Source organism: Nannospalax galili, unplaced genomic scaffold, assembly GCF_000622305.1.
Source record: "Nannospalax galili isolate Female #2095 unplaced genomic scaffold, S.galili_v1.0 scaffold2019, whole genome shotgun sequence".
In the NCBI taxonomy this organism is placed as follows: Eukaryota; Metazoa; Chordata; class Mammalia; order Rodentia; family Spalacidae; genus Nannospalax; species Nannospalax galili.
The window spans coordinates 991,497-1,003,783 of record NW_008342625.1 but is presented as its reverse complement, the minus strand read 5'-3'; the positions used below and the strand labels follow the sequence as shown (position 1 = coordinate 1,003,783).

General features: G+C 50.0%; 1 protein-coding gene across 2 annotated transcripts in view; it reads left to right on the top strand.

Moving 5' to 3' along the window:
* The first annotated feature begins 7,720 nt into the window (after positions 1 to 7,720).
* Ece1 (endothelin converting enzyme 1) overlaps positions 7,721 to 12,287 on the top strand; it is a 122,983-nt gene continuing 118,416 nt past the window's right edge. For both annotated transcript variants that reach the window (XM_029566188.1, XM_017799512.2), the window contains exon 1: positions 7,721 to 7,853. The gene's annotated coding sequence lies outside the window, so the exon portion shown is untranslated. The remainder of the gene's footprint in view (positions 7,854 to 12,287) is intronic.

The window sequence follows — 12,287 nt, the reverse complement described above, 5'->3', positions numbered from 1 at the left end:
TTTTGGTCTTTTTGAGACAGGGTCTCCCTATAGCCCCAGCTGGCCTGGAACTCACAGAGATCTGCCTGCCTCTGCCTCCCAAGTGTTGGGATTAAAGGCATGTGCCACCACACCCAGCCACAAAGTGCTCTTAACCACGAGTCCTCTCACCAGCCCATGAGATCCTTCTTTTTCCTTCTTTTTAAATTATTATTTTAAATTTCACATTGTGTTGGGTTTTTATTATTATTTGTAAGTTTCACAGTGTGTTGGGGCTGGAGAGATGGCTCAGTGGTTAAAAGCACTGTCTGCTCTTGCAGAGGACCCAGGTTCTATTCCCAGCACCCACATGGAAGCTAACAAGCGTCTTTAACTCCAGTTCCAGGGGATCTGATGCCCTCTTCTGACCTCCTTGGGCACTGCATGACATGGGTGCATGTACACATACATGCAAGTATAACACTCACAAGCATAAAACAAAAATAAATAATTTTTTTAAAAGAAAGATTGAGCCTGGCATGGTGACACATACTTGTAATCCTAGCACTCAGGAGTTGGAGGCAGGAGGGTATCAAGTTCTAGAAGAGTCTAGACTACAATTAGAGAGACCCTGTCCAAATAAAAAAATAATAAAATAGAGAATTTGAAAGAAATATTTCCAGAGGGCTGGAGTTGTAGCTCAGTGATAGAGTATTTTTTAATATTTTATTTATTTTTAATTTATTATTTTAATTTTATGTGTACGAGTGTATTGCCTGCATGTATATGAGTGCACCCATGTCGTGCAATGCCGCGGAGGTCAGAAGAGGGCTTCCTATTCCCCTGGAACCGGAGTTAAGGACAGTTTGTAGCCATCATGTGGGTGCTGGGAATTGAACCAGGTCCTCTGCAAGAGCAGTCAGTGCTCTTAACCCCTGAGCCATCTCTCCAGCCCCAGTGATAGAGTATTTGTTTAGTGTGCTGGTTAGTTTTTGTTAACTTGACACAAACTAGGGACCTGGGAAGAGGGAATCTCAAGTGAGGAATTTCCTCTATCAGATAGGCCTGTGGTCATGTCTGTGGGGCATTTTATTGATTGCTAATTGATGTAGGGGGACCCAGCCTACTGTGGGTGGCGCCGTCCCTGGGTAGGTGGGCCTGGGCTGTGTAAGAAAGGTGGTTGAGCTAGTCAGGGGAGCAAGGCAGTAAGCAGCGTTCTCCCTCCAGTTTCTGCTTCAGTTCCTGCCTCCAGCTTCCTGCCTGGAGTTCCTGCCCCGACTTCCCTCAGTGATGGACTGTGACCTGAGAGGTTTAAGATGAACTCAACCCTTTCTTCCTCAAGATGATTTGGTCAGTGTTTTATCACAGCAACAGAAAGCACACTAGAACACCTAGCAGTGTAAGGGCCTAGGCTTCAATCCCCAATACTGCAATAAGTAAATAAATAAAATTTTAAAGAAGCAGTGGTGGTGTATGCCCGTAATGCCAGCACTTGCAAGGTAAACACAGGAGTTCAAGGCCTGCTTGGGCTACATGAAACTTGTCTCAAAAAAACAACCAGGGCTAGAGAGATGTCTTAGCGGTTAAGAGCACTGGTTGCTCTTGCAGGGGATCCAGATCCCATATGGTGGCTAACAACTGTCTATAACTCCAGTTCCAAGGGATCCAAGACCCTCTTCTGACCTCAGTGGGCATTGCACAACATGGGTGCACTTACATACATTCAGGCAATACACTCATACACATAAAATAAAAATAATAAAAAAAAAACAAAACTTTTTTTTTTGGTCTTTTTGGGACAGGGTCTCCCTGTAGCCCCAGCTGTCCTGGAACTCACTATGTAGACCAGGCTGGCCTTGAACTCACAGAGATCTGTGTCCCTCTGCCTCCCCAGTGCTGGGATTAAAGGCAAGCGCCACCACACCCGGCTAAAAAAAATTTTTTAAAAAGAACCAAACTAAAGAAATCTCTCCAGCATTTAGACTGAATTAGTTACTGAAACCAAAGAAATAACTGATCTATGAACTTTCTAATAGTCAAGGCAAAGAGGGAGATGCATGGGGTTATAGCAGGCTGTTCGTGGGGTGACTTGGTTCCTTGGAATAACTAACACAGCCTTAGTCCCCAGCTGTACCTCAGCTGCTGTTGGCAGTAAGGGTGCCAGAGAAGGTAGCTTGCCATGCTCTCTGCTCCTGGCCACCTCTGGTAAGTTTGTGCTCATCTTGGCTAACTCTCACCCTTCTTTAGCTACTCCACCCTGGCCTACTTTCTCAGATACTTCCTTGACTCTGGACTGTCTGCAAAAACAGCAAGTTTCCCATCAACGGAAGTATTCAAAAACTGGAGCAGGGGACCCTGTGGAGGCACTACAGAGAAGACCACCAAGGAAAAGGACTGAAGCAGACAGCGTCCACATCTCATCTGCGTCCAGCCCCAGAGTCTGGGAGTGTTGCCTGGGTACCAGAGATGCAGCCTACTCCCTCACTCAGAAGGTCTGGCTCCTGGATGGTCCTCCAGATAAACAGTTGAACTCAAGTCCTACAATGAAGATGACCTTGTTCCACCCAGCTCCAGCTAGTTGCTCAATACAGAGACTGAAGGAAATACCGTAGGGGGTTGGAGTGGGCACATGATGGTACATGTCTGTCTTTATGCCTACAGATCCCTGCCCAATCAGATTTTGAAGAAGCTTTCTCTCTCTCTCTCTCTCTCTCTCTCTCTCTCACACACACACACACACACACACACACACACACACGTGCACACACAAGTTGAAAAATATACTAACCAGAAGATTAAAATAATAGGCAATTCTTTTATAATAATTGACAAATTTATAAGTATAATAATAATAGACACTGTTTCATGCCAGCTTACCTACCTCCTGGCTTGGGGCCTTGGACATGTGACTTTAGCTCTCTGAGCCTTGGTTTCCTTATCTGTAAAATGGGAATAACCATATCCATTGTGTTACTGTAGATGCAAATGAATTAATACAAAAGATCGCCTGGTACAGTGTCTGACATATAGATAGATCATGCATTCCAGAGGTTAGTATGATAGAGATTTTTCCATTTGTTTATAAAATGTAATTTAATTACACTGAACCATCTACAGTCTGGTTTTGGTCCCTCTGTTTACCAGAATCAATTTTTTCTTTGAAAAATAATTAAAAAACAAATTTTTTTGTCTTTTTCAGACAGGGTCTCCTTATAGCCCCAGTTGTCCTGGAACTCACTATGTAGATCAGGCTGGCCTCGAACTCACAAAGATCTGCCTGCTTCTGCCTCCCAAGTGCTGGGATTAAAGGCATGCGCCACCACGCCCAGCTAAAAGACAATTTTTAAATTTAATTTTTATTTATCATTATTATCGTGTGTGTGTGTGTTACCTGGGCACTATCCCATGGTGTCGGAGGACAACTGGCAGGGATCAAACTCAGGTTATTATTTAAAAAAAACTCAGGTTATTATTTTAAAAATATTTATGTGTGTGTTTTGCTTATATATATGTAAGTGCACCATGTATATGTCTATTGCCCATAGAGCCAGAAGGGGGCACTGGAGCACTTGGAACTGGAGTTACAGATAGTTGTACAGATAACTGCCATGCGGGTGCTGGGAACTGAACACAGGTCCTCTGCAAGAACAGTCAGTGCTCTTAACTGCCAAGTCATCTTTCCAGCCTGTAATTTAAATATTTACTGAATTATTTTGAGAATATGAAAGTTTCATCCATCATTTCAATAAAAGTTTCCAAAATTCTCTTCCTGTACCTCCCCCACCCTTCTTTCCTTCCCTCCTTTTTCCCTGTTCCTATAGACCCTCCTGTCCTAACCTCCCTAGTTCTGGGCTTCCAGGCCTGGCCTGGTCTCTTGATCCTTTCTGTCTCCCTCCTTCCTCCCTTCCAGCCCTTCCCTCTTTCTTTCACCATCTCGCACAGCCAGCAGCCCAGTTTTGGAATCCATGTCCTGATCCCCTCTCCCTTCTCTAATCCCAGCTGACCAGGCTACAGCCGTCTTCCCCCTCAGCTCTCTTCTGTCCATTTCCCCCTGCAGCCTCCACCCTTTCTCTCCCTTCCCTCCACCCTCCACCCTCCACCAACCCACCCGGTAAGGCCCAGAACAGCTGCCAAGTTTCCTTCCTCAGGGAGAGCAGAGGAAGGGAGGGGGCCAGTTAACTGTGGTCTTCCTCTCACAGGCCTGATGTATTCTACCATACTGCAACTAGATGCAGGGGCATAGGAACCCAGAGGTGCTGTCTGCGGAGGGAGCTGCTGAGGACTGGACTGTGGACACTTGTCTTCTGTTGTCTGTCTGTCTGCCCACCCCCCCCATCCTACTCAGAGGCAGGGTCTCATGTTGCCCAGGGTGGCCTTGAACTCACTATGTAGCTGAGGATGGCCTTCTGATCTCCTGCTTCCACCTCTCAAGTGCTGAGATTCCAGAGTAAGCCAGTGTGTTGGCCGTTCCCTCTCTTCCTCTCTCCTGCAACATGTAAACAGGTTGAATCACAGCGTCTCCCCTACAGAATCACTAAACTCACAGCACAAAGCACCAAGTCACAGGCACATGGTAAACACTCCAAATTTCTGGGTTCCCAGAAAGTTGTCTGGAGGACACGACCTCAGGATCCCAAGGAGCTGGAGGTAGGGGTCAGAAATGGGAGAGGCCCTCATCATGGACCCTCCTTTGAGCTCCACAAAGCCCAGGGTGGCCTCCCCGAGAGCAGAGGGGTGCATGGACAGGCCTTGGTTGTGGCATCAGGAGGTCTCCCCTCAGCCCTACTGCTGACCAGCCCAAGGCTTTGTCAGGCTGCAAGTCCCCTGCCCATCCCACCTGTGTCCCTTTAGAACAGAGCCTTTCACCTCTGTCTTCTTATTTTGTGTGTGTGTGTGTGTGTGTGTGTGTGTGTGTGTGTGTGTCTGTGTCTGTGTCTGTGTCTGTGTTTGTACGTACAAGTGCAGAGGTCAGAGAATGACTTGTAGGAATCAGTTCTCTCCTTCTACCACGTGGGTCCTGAGGAGCGAACTCAAGTCATCAGGGTTAGTGGCGAGCTCTCTGGTCCTTCCCACTGCCTTTTTCACAGAGTCAGGGCAACACCTTGCCATTGCTCTGTCCCCAAGCCTTGTCCCAGGTCCTGCCTCAACAACAGAACATTCTAGAATGCCCATGGTTTGAATAAACAAAATGTAGTCTTGAGACCTGACCTTTATTTTCTCTTTTGGTTTTGTGACAGGGCCTTGTTTAGCCCAGGCTGACCTCAAACTAACATAGCTGAGGTTGGCCTCCAATTCCTAATCTTCACACCTTCTAAATGCTGGGATTACAAGCGTGCACCATCACATCAGTTTTTTATTTTTGTTTTTCAGAACATGTTGGAGAGCAAACAGTGTACAGATCTTATGGGGCCTGCTAAGTGACTTTTCCCTAACTGACTACATCCATCCTGTGTACCTAAGCCCTGACACCACAAAGCAGTCCAGAATCATCCCAAGTGTCCCTTATCAGTCATTCCCCCCCCTCAAAGGGAACATGAGCCTGACTTAGGACAATGCAGATTCATTTTGAGCTTTTTTTTTTGTAAGCAGAACAAGTGGGCTTTGGGCTTTGTAGCAGTCTATGAAATGCCCACGATGCACATGAACTCCCAAAGTTTCACAGCAGCAGAGTGAGGTCTTCAGGAGTTGAGAAACTCATTTTACAGAGAAAATTGAGGCTCAGAGAAGAGAAAGAATCCTCCTCAGCCAGGTACTGGCCAGTGCAAAGCTGGGGTACCCAAGTCTGCTTTCATGTAATCCTGATCTGCAGTATCCAAAGTGGCACACCATGACCCCTGAAAGTTACCTGAGGAGGGGTGAAAAAGTTGAAACCAGGCTAGGGCGATAGCCTAGTTGGTAGAGTGCTTGCCTAGCATACATGCCAGCACCACATAAAAGGGGTGTGGTGGTGTGTACCACTTCGGAGGTAGAGGCAGGAGGATACAGGGGTTCAAGGCCACCTCTGACTGCATGAGGAGTTCGAAGCCAGCCTGGCTGGGCTACATGAGACCCTGTTACAAAACAACCAAAAGAAAAGAAACAGGTTGGGGGCTTATGGTATAAGTTTTCTCACTCACAGGAGCAGAGTTCTGGGACCTCAGGCCCAGTCACCTTTGAGGCCTGTTCACCTTTGGGGCACAGCACAGCCTTCCCTCTTGCCCATGTGTCCCATCTGCTACCACCAACTTATTCTGTGACCTCCTCTGTGCATCTTTCTGCCACAACGAAAAATTCAGAGTACTGCCAAGTGGAAGCTGTCTACACTCCACGGAGTCCCTTTCCCACCCCTCTGAGCTCCCACAGACACACTGCCTCCTTCCCATCCAAACACTGTGCCTGGCCTTTCTTTCCCCAACATGTCCAGGGGAGCTCTGGGACAGATCCTGAAAAGGGGTTGAACCGGCTTTTTCTACTCTTCCTTTCTGGTATTCAGCTCTTTCCCCCAGTTGACTGCCATCTCCAGTCAACTCAACCCTCCCTCCTTCCTTCCCTTCTTGCCCTGGGGCTGGTAGACAAGATTTCCCAGATCTTTCCCTCTGACCTCATCAATGCTTAGACATCCTTCAGAGCCCCAATGTCAATTCTTCCAGCACATTTTTATGTCTCCTGATCATGCATGTCACATCCTTTAGTATTTTTTTTTCTCAGCACCAAATATAACCAGAAAAGTCACATAAGTAGGGAGTGCTATCAACTCAGCACTCAGGAGGCCAAGGCAGGATTGGGATACCCAGACCAGCCTGAGCTAGGTACCTGTCTTCTTTTTGAAAAAGTATCCAAAGTCGCAGGAAACACACACATTCACCACATACACAATGCTCTGACCTCTGTCTCACAACCTGGGCCACAAAGTTGTTCCAAAGACTAAATCAGCTGTGTGTGCACACCTCCACAGGTACCAAATGGCATCCCCAACCTACAGGGATTCACTTTCCTCCACTTGTTCACAACAGGGGCACAAAGCCCCTTTCTATCATACCCACATGCATGCTCAACAGGTCACAAATGTACAGTTCATACAGCAGTTTCCTGTTCTTTCTTCCTTGGCACCTGCGTGGTAGGCACTAAGAGACAGTTTCTTTTCTGTACATATAAAGCAGGGCCTGCTTCCCTCTTCCCTCCCAGCCCCTTCCCTTTCTCCTTTCTCTCTCACTTTCTCTACACAGACACACAGACACACAGGCGCGCGCGTAACAATCCCCAAATATAGTCCTTCTCTGTCTTTCCACATAAACACACGGGCATGCGGAATCCATCTCTTCCTCCTTTTCTGTCTCCTTTCCCTCCTCCCCTCTTGCGCACGCACACACACACACACACACAGACACAGACACACACACACACACACACACACACACACACACACAGAGCTGCAGCGCCCAGGGTCATACACCAGTGCAGACGCTAGGCAGGAGACAAAGGTCCCCAAGACACCCGGAGCCCTAACTGGACAAAGCTGGCAGCTCTTTTTGCCCCCCAGAATCTGTCGGGGCGACCTCAGGACTCAGCAGACCAAGCAAGAGGCTCCGGCGCCCGCCCGCGGACCCACCGCATTCTGGGTCAGCTGGGGTTTCCAGTGCCGCGGCGCGCCAAGGGTTAAGGAGCCCGCGGGGGCGGGGGAGTTCGGCCTCCACGTCTGATTGGCTGTGGCGCCCAGGCCCACCGCCCCCGCGCCTTGCTATTGGTGTGCGGCGGACCCCGCCCCCCGGGCCTGGGCTCTGGAGCGGCGCGCTGCCGGGGCTGCAAGCCGCGCCGTCTGAGCAGAGGGCTCCGCGCATCGTAGCCGGGGCAGCCGGAGCGGGAGGCGCAGCGGGAGCAAAAGCGGGAGCCGGGCGGCGCGGAGCCTGCGAGCGAAGGTGAGTGCACCCGCAGTTCGCCCAGGCTCGGTGCAGCCCCGACGGTCGGGACGGCTGCGCGGCAAGAGCATCGCGGCCGCGAGCTTGCGGGGGGGCTGGGCGTCCGCTGCAGCCGCGGCCCGCGCCCACCTCTTGGGAGGCGTGCCTTCGGGGGCCTCCCGGGCCCGTCTTGGCCACACTGCACGAGGATCCATCAGGGACGGCCGCACGAATGGACCTTGGTTCTGGGCTACTGGCACTAGCCGGGCGTGGAAGACTTTGGGTGGCAGATTCGGTTTGGGGGACAGTTGATGAGATCGGGTTTGGGGTGTGGGCAAGCCCCTGAGCTCAGTCAGCTTGGCGTGGAGACCCTAGATGGCTGGGACGGGTCGGATTCCTGAGTAGTGGTGATTCCGAGATGTCAAGGGCCAGTTGGACCTGACCTCATATAAACTCAAGTGGGTCTGGGGTTCGAGAATGCTCGAATGTGGGACATCGTAGGAGGAGGCACTTTTCTACGGAAGATCCAGCTGTGGCATAAGGGATAGGAGTAGGTGTCTGTTAGAGAGAAGAGGACACCCTGAGGTCGGGGGCCCAGCTGTCTCATCTTCCCAGCATCTCTCAATAATGAATTCTCAGAGAGGCCAAGTGTCTATGGGCAGAAGCACTATGGAAAGGAGGGGTCCCTGAAGAAAGGATTTCATGGAGGTCTCAAGCCCCTGAAAGGATATCCATTTGATCCAGGCTGGGCTGTTTTTGAGGGCTTCTGGAGGGGAATTGTCTCCAGCCCAGAGGTAAGGCCTCTGAGTCTTCAGGGCCTGTGATTTCCTCTCCATCACACTCTTTGCTTCTCTTTGACTTCTCTCCCTGTGGACCAGCCCTTCTGATTGTCCCCCCTACAGCTAGGCTCTGTGCCCTGTCCATCCAGTCCAAAGCACAATGTCTGGCCTGAGGAGATTGTGGGCCTGGAGCCTCTGCTGTTGGTCCCCGAGATGCCCCTCCCAAGCCTGGGTGAGGGGTTCCACTGAGGACAACCTGGAAAGCTGGAGAGCCCTCATTGACAAATCCAGGACCAGTCCCTGCCCCATCTGAACCTGAGTCCCTCTTAGATACCCTCTTTCTCTGTTTTCTGCATCTCCTTTCTTACCCACTGCCATCTTCCCCCCCAGGTACCACTTGCCCCCCTTAGAGAATTGTGGCTTAATTCTACCCCCAAGGTACCAAGAGATCGTCTTGGACTCCATTTACCACCCCTGTAAAGAGTCACCCTGGAATGCACTGCTTGGAGAGTTTCATGGCCAGAGAATGGGTCACCGGAGGACCAGCACTTATTTAAAGTGTTGGGATATGAGAAAGTAATGAAAGAGAAGTCTTTGAGGTCATAAATCCTCTCTCTGAGCCCTCCTTACACACCACCAGAAAGTGAGGTGTGGTAGTGCATGCCTGTGATCCCAACACTTGGGGGGCTGAGGCAGGCAGGTGGTGAATTCAAGGCCAGCCTGGGCTCAAATAAATCAACTAACAACACCATAAAAGAATGTGAGAGAGAGCCAGAAGGTCCCAGCCTGCCTTGGTGACATTTTATAGAGACTTAAACCTGAAAAGACTTCCAGGACATCAGGAAGACCTTAGACTTGGGCCCCAAACAGATCTGGGTTCTAATCCCAGGTCCTTAACTTCCCCATAGGGACTTTGGTCTGGGTGTGCTGTCACTGTGGTGTACACTTTCTTCATCAACAAGATGGGATTACAGGTCTTAACTCCAAAGAGCTGGCACGGGGGATCAGGTTGAGGTAAACTCAAGTGAGAGTTTTTTGTTTGAATACCACTTGGTTTCCTTTATTTTACAACCTTGAGGTCAAATTGGGAAGTTCTGCTAAGCATCCAACCTATTTGCTGGTCTGGGTGAACAATTGAAATTCATCTTATTTGGGGAGAAAAGTGGGATAATGGTATGTAAAGAATGTTTTATTTATTGTTCAATGGAGATAGGATGCTTGCTCTATGCCAAACTCTGTGCAGAGGAAGAAAAGGTGACATAAACCTTGTGTGGATGGGACTTCCACTGGTCCCCAAACATTCATAATTGGTCCTCAGGCCAGGTGGTACATGCTAGGGGCCCCCTTCTGGCTGGAGAGGTGGGAGAGTCTTTATCAGGTGGCATCTGAATTGGAAAATGTGTCCCAGTTAGGGGGAACCTGTGTGACACATGACCAGAGATGTGAGGATACAAGGAGTGCTCCATGGAAGGCCATAGTAGGGCTGGCTTGGCACCTGAGTATGCAGGAACATGGTAAGAGGGGACAGAGTGGGCTTGGGAAATAGCCAAGGACAGAGGGCAGAGGCTTGGCCGCCAGGGAGCGGGAGCCCACTGTGGACTGCTGACGCATGGTGTTGATGCACCGTGTGTGGGTGGAGTGAGGGCTGACGTCAGGCCTCCTTAGGCTCCCCTAATGCTGGTCTCTGACCATCATTCAGGAGAGTGGTTAGGATTCAGGGTTATTCCTACTCTGAATCTGAAATTGAGCTTCCCTCCCCTCCAATGGAACCCAAGTTTACCCCTGACCCCCTAGGTCCTAACTGGGTGCTTTTGCAGACCGTACAGGCTGTTTCCTGTTGTTGGCATTGTGCTCCCAACTCCCCACCCAGGTCCCTAACCTCTTGGCAGGGAATCGGTACTGTTCTTAATAGCCTCTTATGGAAAGCCCCCCAACCCCCATACAGGCTGTAGGATGAAGGCTTTTTATATCTCCTGCCTCCAGCTGTCATCAAACCACCCAGCATCAGGCACAGAGATGGGAAGGAGGTGGCCCAGGGACCCAGAGCTAGGCAGTGCCAGAGAAGACATGAGATTGCTGGATGCTTAGAAGGGTTAACCAGGCAAATCAGCTGCAGGGAAGGAGACCTAACCTCACACTCCCAGTGTGTGTCTGGTGGTGTCTTGAGAATTGGCCCTTTGCAATCCACACTAGGGTCTGAGTTTGAGCATAACTGAGTCAGGAGATATCTTTACTGGACAAAGGTTGAATTGAAGACAAGATCCAGGGCATCAGTTTGAATCCTGATGTCCTATGAGTTTGCTATGTGGCCTTAGATCAGCCATCTCCTCTCTCTCTCTCTCTCTCTCTCTCTCTCTCTCTCTCTCTCTCTCTCTCTCTCTCTGCTCCCTTTCCTCCCATGAGGGACAGATTTACTCTTGCTTCTCGGGATGTTACTGTGAGGAATGTAGTGGACATGGAAACATTGCAGAGATTATTATTATTTGAAGATAGGCGGCCAGCCACTCGGAATGGGGTTGTAAGAGCATGATAGCCACCTTGCCCTGGGCAGCTGGGCTTATGCTGCTAACCAGGCTGCACTGGATTGCTCATGTTTCCACACTTAATCTTAGCCAGCAAGCTGAATAGCAACAGTTACTCATGTTTCCTTGCATTGCTCCAGTTTTGGGTAAAGAAGGAAGGAACGGTCCCAGTTTCCCAGACAGAACTGGCGAGACATCCACCCTGTCAGAAGCAGCGGGCCTGAAGGAACAGGAGGTGGTTCTGGGAAGGGGGAACCATCATATCTAGATACTTTTTGTGCTTCTGCTCCATCCTTTCCTCTTCCATGCACAGTCAGTTCTCCTCCTCATCCATCAAGTCAGACTGGGACAGCAGGAAGCCTGGGGCTGTAGTCAGTGTGGCTGAGGTTGACAGGTAGTTGCCACAGTCCAATAGGCAAGCTGATGTGAGCAGGAAATGACAAGTGCAGTTCCTGTTGCCATGGGGATCTGGGGGGGATGGGGAAGGGGAACCTGGCCTGGGGATCAGAAGAGGACATGACATTCTTCAAGCTGTAATGGGAAGAAAAAGTGAGTGGTGGTGCAGGTCTGTGATCCCAGCCCTGGAGATGCAGAAGCAGGAAGATCGCCAGAAGTTTGAGGCCAGCCAGGGATCCATAGTGAAACCCCGTCTCAAAAACAAAAGAATACATGGGACCAGGAGGGGCATCAAGCAATGGGAACTGTGTACAAGATAGGCAGCTGGCCTCTAGGAAAGAGCTCATGTGGCGTACAAATGATGATACTTTGCAGGTGGCCAGAGCAGGTGCACTTGGGGAGGGTCATATGAGGGAACTGGAACTTTAGCCTAAGGGCACTGGGGAGCCATACAGGAGCTTAGAGTGAGGGCTCCTGCCCCTCTGGCAGGATGTTTTGATCATCTCTCTAAGCCCAGGGACAAGGCTTATCAAGTTTGGAGTTGTAAAATGTGAGGTTCAAAGGTCACTTAGGAAAGTGGGGACTTGAACGAAGCAGCTAATGGCTTTGGCTGTAAGCTGCCAGCCCATTTAGCAGAAACCCCGTCTTCCCAGGAAAGCTCCTGGGCGCAGGGATGGGACCATCGGCAGTAGGCAAAGGTGTTGAGCCACTGGAACTGGATGCTGGCCAGGCTGAAAGGCTGGTTGTCTGTCTGCCAC